Source organism: Pygoscelis adeliae, unplaced genomic scaffold (genome assembly GCF_000699105.1).
Source record: "Pygoscelis adeliae isolate BGI_AS28 unplaced genomic scaffold, ASM69910v1 Scaffold15, whole genome shotgun sequence".
Taxonomy (NCBI): Eukaryota; Metazoa; Chordata; class Aves; order Sphenisciformes; family Spheniscidae; genus Pygoscelis; species Pygoscelis adeliae.
The window spans coordinates 444,914-452,763 of record NW_008824988.1 but is presented as its reverse complement, the minus strand read 5'-3'; positions in this window follow the sequence as shown (position 1 = coordinate 452,763).

Genomic DNA, 7,850 nt, shown 5'->3' with positions numbered 1-7,850 from the left:
AAACAAAAATAATTAACTTCAGTAGATCTTGCATTTTTTTTTTTATTTATTTTATTGTCACTTTTGAGAATTCCACCCATGGGCATCTTTAATATGGATTTAGGATTCCAAAATTAAGTTTCTATTTTTGCCCAGATGTATCATTCTCTCTTCTGTTTTTAATCTAATTAAAGAAAATTTGCCTGTTATTATAAGGATTAGTTTATTAAAACTCTTCATCTCTCTGCTTACACATTCACCTCTGCTGCTTGAGCAGATACACTCCAGTAATTCAATGCTGAATTCAAATCTATCCTTCTACATAGCTGCCAAAGTGGCTCTTTTTGTTAGATATAAATCTCTCATTTGTGATTATATTCTGATTTATCAGACAGCGTTCTTGTGTCTTACAACTTGTTTTTCATTTCTTGTCTCCACTTGAGAAATTATTCTCAATGGCTTCTAGGCAAGTGTCACCCATGTTGCTTCACCAATTCTAAAAACGTACCTGAAAGTTCACCAAAATTATTTAACAATTATGTGGGTTCTTCATTATCTTTTAGAATCATAGAATCATAGAATCATTAAGGTTGGAAGAGACCTCCAAGATCATCGAGTCCAACCATCAACCCAACACCACCATGCCCACTAAACCATGTCCCTAAGCGCCTCATCTACACATCTTTTAAATACTTCCAGGGATGGTGACTCAACCACTTCCCTGGGCAGCCTGTTCCAATGTTTCACCACTCTTTCAGTAAAGAAATTTTTCCTCACATCCAATCTAAACCTCCCCTGGCGCAACTTGAGGCCATTTCCTCTCATCCTTTCCCAGCCTGTCCAGGTCCCTCTGCAGAGCCTTCCTACCCTCGAGCAGATCAACACTGCCGCCCAACTTGGTGTCATCTGCAAACTTACTGATGGTGCACTCGATCCCTTCGTCCAGATCATTGATAAAGATATTGAACAGAACTGGCCCCAAAACTGAGCCCTGGGGAACACCGCTCGTGACCAGCCACCAACTGGATTGAACTCCGTTCACCACAACTCTCTGGGCCCGGCCATCCAGCCAGTTTTTGACCCAGCGCAGAGTACACCTGTCTAAGCCGTGAGCCGCCAGCTTCTCGAGGAGAATGCTGTGGGAGACGGCGTCAAAGGCCTTACTGAAGTCCAGGTAGACCACAAGCACGCAGCAGAAACAGAAGATATTTAAGAGGATATCAGAAGCGTCAAGTGTTGTCTCTACTAACACTTGTCTATCACAAGAGTTTCATAATTGTAAAAGAAACCTCAGAAAAAGATGAGATTATCTGGAAAAAAACAGGTTGTAAAATACATTTTAAATGCTTTATATTTCCCCTCTGGATTCTGAGCTTTTAGAGATGCACTTCAGGTATATTTTGTACCCTTTCCTTTGCAACCACTTGAACAGAAATTTCTAAAAGAAAAAGTAAAATGAGATTTTCTTAATCGTAAACTTCTAGAAACTGGAGATATAGAGAAGAATAAGACTGTGAGAGTTGATAACTGTGCCTTAGGCTCTCCCCAGTTAATATGGAAAGTAGCTGTTACTGCCAAGATCTGACTATAACCCTTTAGACTGGAGACTTGAGAGGTAACTGATTTAGATGGTTATGATGCTTATTAATTAACACACCACCAAGAAACTGCTAATTCCTTAATTATCTAAAAAACACACCTATATTACTAGGAGTTTTAAGTCACAATAGCACTGTTTTGGAGAAGCCTTGCAAGTCACACACGAGCACTATTCTTTTTGCTTCTCCATTTAGTATTAGGGTGCAAGTCTGTTCCTGCTTACTACGCCCTGTCATGCCAAGTCTTTTGGGCATACACTTGATGAGGACCCCAGAGGATTGTCTAGGGTGTTCTCCCCAGCATCCCATGGAACTTGGGTGTGCAGGTCATCTTCACCACCACCAGAGTCATCCGCTCTCCCGCTGTCAGAAGATACCACCCCTCTCTGTTCTTTATTCAAGCCTACAACTTAGTATTTTTAATTATCTTTTTTTCACCACCCTACCTATCATCCTGCTCCTAACTGTGTTTTCCTCATTGGTCCCAGTTCCGTTACATGCATTTCTAAATACAGTGTTTCCAACACCTTTACTTAGGCAAACTCAGCCCGTTCTGGTATTACTGATGCAATTACCTAGGTACAAGTGGCCTTGCATGCCAAAACTACCTCCCAATTATTCTGTTCATGCTAGTTAGACTTAACCTGTTCTGCTCTCTGGACATTGTAATTCTACTTTAGCCTTGACTCCCATATATAACTCTAATGAAGCAAATGCAGTTTCTTACAGTTTGTGTATTAGAGCAACTGAATAATATGTTTTTGTGCTCACGCAGTATCTTTGCCACTGAATAGTTTGCATGGTCCTCCTCGTTCCCATCGGATGCCTTAGCTGATTGTGGAACCTACTGTTCCAGCGGGATCTCTGGCTCGCAGTAATTTTATTACATTATTTAACACACAGTGCAACAAGTCTCATTAGTCATCTGTTCATTTTCCTTCAGCACAAAGAGCAGGTTTGAGAGTGAGGGTACTCAGATGGCAGCACTGTCAGAAACTTAGTCAGTGCTGTTCTCCAGCAGATGACATGAAGATGGCATTACCTGTGTAATGTCTTGTTTGAGCCTCCGTCCTTTGCCAACAGTTAGCCAAAAAAGAATGATACTGCTCAAAGTCAGTGTGGGACAAAAAAAGTCATGTTTGCACCATACAGTTGGGAAAATAAAGATTAATGACTGTGGTTGCTTGCTGGCACGTGGACACTGTAATTCCTGCCATGCATGCATGTGGTGTCAGGCAAATCACGTATGGTACAGGGGGGTCATCTGTGTCCCTCTCCTCCTGCCTCTTCTTGGGACATAACTCTCATGCTCCCTGTGTCTCTCTTCAGAGGCAGCACCAAAGCTGATGGAGGAGGCAGCAAAATTCGTCACACTGGTTAGTGTGTTCAAGAGCCCCTGTTAGTCTGAGCTTACTTTCAGTGTAAAACAAAGCAAGACCTTCTGGCTTTGCATTTCCATAGTAGCCTTGGGGGCAAGGATGCTCCAAAGCCATGGCTTCCTTGTTGAGAATTATTAAAAAATCTTTGAGGTTTCTTAAACAAGGAAAGAAAAGAAAAAATATCCTATGAGATTTGCTCCTCACTTATTGAGAGTCAACATAGATTCTTTGAAATCAGAAGGGTTAATCCATAGTTTGTAATAGCATTATAACTACCTTAAATTCTGGCTTTTGCTAAGCACTTAGGCCACCTCTGTCTTTACACACTGGGAATGTGTCTTTTTCATTTGCTTTTGTTATAGAAAGTACTTCTCCATGCCTTAAGAAGCAGATTGTTGTTGCGAAACCATATAAAATGTTTTTCTGATGGTGGTCCAAATGAGTCTGATCCAAACTATAAGTACTTTTTCAATACCTGTTTTTGGATTATTTATTCAGTAACATTCAACTTGTATATGCACACATACACACATATATGTACATTGAATATGAAGCATTGATTATTCCTCTAAAAATCACATTTGTCATCCAGACTTCTCAATCATAACAAACGCTGCAAGCTGTATTGAAATAGATACATAGAAAGCTTTCAAAGTAGTTTCCTTTGAAGTACTGGCTTATTTGAAATTATAGATTTTTATTATCAAAAGCAAAAGATTCTGCAGTTAATTTAATCATGTAGAGCTGTATATCAGAAATAAAGTGTTAAATACACCTAATTCATTGCTGAAGCTGTATTTATTACTTTCTAATGTATTTCCTCTGAAATAAGAAGCTGATGAGGAGAGCAGCACAAAGTGGACACACTGAGCAGCAGGACTTGGCTTTTTGTCTTTGATGGTGCCAGAAGTGTGTATGCTTTCGTTTCAACATGAATAGATAAAAGATATTCTCCACTGTCTCCTTTTTGAGAGGTCCCGCAAAACATCTGTGGCTCAGGGCACTTATGAGGATATGGCTGTAGTTTGAATGTATTTTATACCACAAAAAGAAGGCAAGGCTCCTTGCACTTGGGGAATTGACCACACTGTAATAGGCTAGGCTTTGCTTTCAGATGCAGCAAAATATGACGGCTAGTACCAAAATCATGTTATTACTTAACATACTAATACTGACTCCTCAGTTTAGTGAGTCTGACAAAGTACCATACAACTACAAATCTACACGTGTAGCTAGTAACCTGTACTTGCAGCTCAGCAGCCAGATAAAAACTCCATGACAACACAATGCAAAAATCCTAAAAGAATAAGCAAGTTACTGAATGAACTATCATTGAAAAACATGATATTCAAGTCCATCAGTTCTGAAATGCATTTCAGCCACCTCTGCTGCTCTCATTTCATCTCTCCAGAGACTACCAGCCATATTTTAAAACCATTGTACCACGTATTCAGGCACTTTTAGTCAATCTGCTAAGACTAAGTTTGGTTCAAGTTTTGTGATGTTTCTCAGCTCTGCTACAGCATTTTTCAAATGAGAAAGTGCAGAAAGAGACTTACTTTTCTATCTATGTTTAATGACTACCCGTTAGATTTAAAAGCTATCTGACTAAAATAGCGAGAACAAATAAAGGAACAATTAACCTTTTATATTAGTTACACTGTAGCTGCAACAACTCTTAGATAGTATTATTGTATTGACACCTTTCACATTATTTCATTTGATGTGACATGTTTCATTCGCTAGAGTAATGAAACAGCTGTATATTATTGTTGATAAGAATGCTTATAGTCATCATATTAAACTGGACTAACAGAGAATACATGACAGAAAATTTCCCATCATGATTCCATCATCTCTTAATTACCTTGAACTTCAGTTTCTTTACTTTCTTCCTCATAAGTAATGTGTAAAAGTTGATCTTAAAGAATGTAGTGGTCATTACTAAAGCTCTATGTATTTCTTACAAATAATGCACATTTAAACAGTTCATCAATTTTTTTCAAATCCTGTTTGTACCAAAGTATCATTTACACTTAATCATGTAAATAAAAAAGTATTTATCACCTTGGTTTGTATAAAAAATGCATCAATATAAATGAAATATAATATAATGAAAATCTTTGTTGAAATTAAGAAAAATTGTAAAAGTTATAAAAAAATGGTAAAATGGAGTAAATGGATCTTTATGTGAAGAAATACATAGTCAAACAGTAACATGACAAGGAGATGAATATTTGAACTAAGCAGTCTAAAATAAAAAGCTTAAGAGAGCTAACAACAGTATTCTAAAGACCTGTGGCTATTTTGAAGTGTTAGATAGTTTTTTACTTCCCCCCCTCTGAACAAGTTCATCATAGTTTAGTCAGGATGACCACCTTCTTTGCATGAAAGAAAGAAAGAAAACAAAAATAAACTTGTCCATAGGAAAACGTATGGCCCATGGTTCTTTTTTAAAAAGTCAACATCAACCTGAACTGAGTAGTTGTTACTGGAATTCTGAGTTATTTTAACTGAATCTGGATCTCCTGCCATGATTCTGTCTCCTCACTATAGAAGTCTGTGGTATTCATCTTCTTAATTATGCATTTCTCATCATGTGTTTTGAAGGTGGGTGTGAAGATCTTCATACTACAGGACAGGTTTCCTGCCCTACTTTGTTTATAGGGCAAAGCAGAATTCTTTTTAGAAACAGAGGAATGATGGAGCCATTTAACAGAGCAAAGCTAAAGGGCTGAGGTTCGGCTGAGCTGCTACTGAGAACTTAACAGGAGGTAGCTGGCAGGTTTGACCACCACAGGTGATGCAGGTGTAGTTTTAGGTGTCTTAAAACTTGTACAGTAGTGTCTGAGCATAAAATATTAATATTATGAGCTTGTAGGATTTTATATCTGTGTTGCTCAATTGACACTAGTAAATGGTAAGTCAGCACTCTGAGGTGGAATCTGACTCGGTCATTTGACAGGTTACTTGTGGTTTTCATTAAAAGAAGGAAAAAGATACTTGCCAAAGAGAGTCAAATTCATTGCAGATATGAACAGTGAAAACTCTAGGTGAGGTCATTTGGCTTACTTACAACATAAAATAACATAGCCTCCAGTGCTTAGAAAATTTCTGATCTGTGTCTAAACAACTTTACATCCCTATTTATAATAAAGAATACACAAACAATATGTTCTCTCTTGCTTTCCATTTTAATTAGGCTGGAAAGTCTTACTGGGGCCATATGGTGTGTGCACAGTTAGGCATCCCTCAGTTGACTTGAGAATGAGCAACTGTTACTGTTATGGTCTGTTATGGTCTAAAACTAAACTATCATTCAAAGTCCATAAAGAGGTAGATGATACCCATTCCTAAACCAGGATATTAAAATTATGCCAAACTGGACATCTCTGAAAATTGTTCTGTATTTCTTAGGGATTTTCTCTGCAAAGGCACCTGTTTGAAGAGAGAGAGAAGCATTTCTTCCTTTTATTCAGTGCCTGGCAAATGCCGTCACAAAGAGTGAATTAAACATCTAAAGATGGTGAGCATCCAAGGTATAATCCAGCTGTGTGCAAAAGGCTTGGTCTGAGGCCCAAGTGTCAAGAGCACCACAAGTAGTGCCAATATTTTCTGCTCACACTCCACACTGGACTTTGTTTTATCCTTCATGAGAACCATACTCGATACACTTCAGGCAGTTGAGTAAACACCAATATTTTTTCATTACCATTTAAAACATATTTTCAGCTAATTTTACAATATAAAAGTAAGATTAGTCTTGGGTGTTGGTTGATGAGAAGCTCAACGTGACCCAGCAATGTGCGCTTGCAGCCCAGAAAACCAACCGTAACCTGGGCTGCATCAAAAGAAGTGTGACCAGGAGGTTGAGGGAGGTGATTCTCCCCCTCTACTCTGCTCTCGTGAGACCCCACCTGGAGTACTGCATTCAGCCCTGGGCCCACAACATAAGAAGGACATGGACCTGTTGAAGCCAGTCCAGAGGAGGGCCACAAAGATGATCAGAGGGCTGGAGCACCTCTCCTTTGAAGACAGGCTGAGAGAGTTGGGGTTGTTCAGCCTGGAGAAGAGAAGGCTGCGGGGAGACCTTGTAGCAGCCTTCCAGTACCTGAAGGGGGCCTACAAGAAAGCCCTTTTTACAAGGGCATGTAATGATAGGACAAGGGGTAATGGCTTTAAACTGAAAGAGGGTGGATTTAGATTAGATTTAAGGAAGAAACTCTTCACTGTGAGGGTGGTGAGGCACTGGAACAGGTTGCCCAGAGAAGCTGTGGATGCCCCATCCCTGGACATGTTCAAGGCCAGGTTGGATGGGGCTTTGAGCAACCTGGTCTAGTGGAAGGTGTCCCTGCCAATGGCAGGGGGCTTGGAACTAGATGATCTTTAAGGTCCCTTCCAACCCAAACCATTCTATGATTCTATGATTCTAAGAGGAGTGAAAAAGATCCCAGCACTTTAAGTTTATGATCAGTGAATATTTTGGAAAGAAAAGAGCTCATGGTTGAACAAATAGAGTGTTACTGAAAAATAATTAGTGTGCTTTGCCCTCAGGGGCATTGCTTTTAAATCTTATCCAGTTTACCCTGCTCTTGGTGTTCTGCCACTGACATCAAATAGACATTTTGCAGTTAGTTATCTAGGCTGTGTCATAGATGTATGTGTCCCAGAAGAAGCTACCATATAAAAGCAGCTTAGCAAAACCAGCAAGCCATTCATAATTTGTCTCCAAATACCTGCTGGCTTTTGCAATAAAATTCCAATGGCAATTGCCACAGCTTCCAGAGCGCTGCAGAGCCTGCTTCTGGTTTGGATGGCGAAGGGGGTGGCTAGCTCTTTTTTGTCACTGATGCAAAATTGAAGCACACTTGCAACAAGACTTTAAAAGTTATTC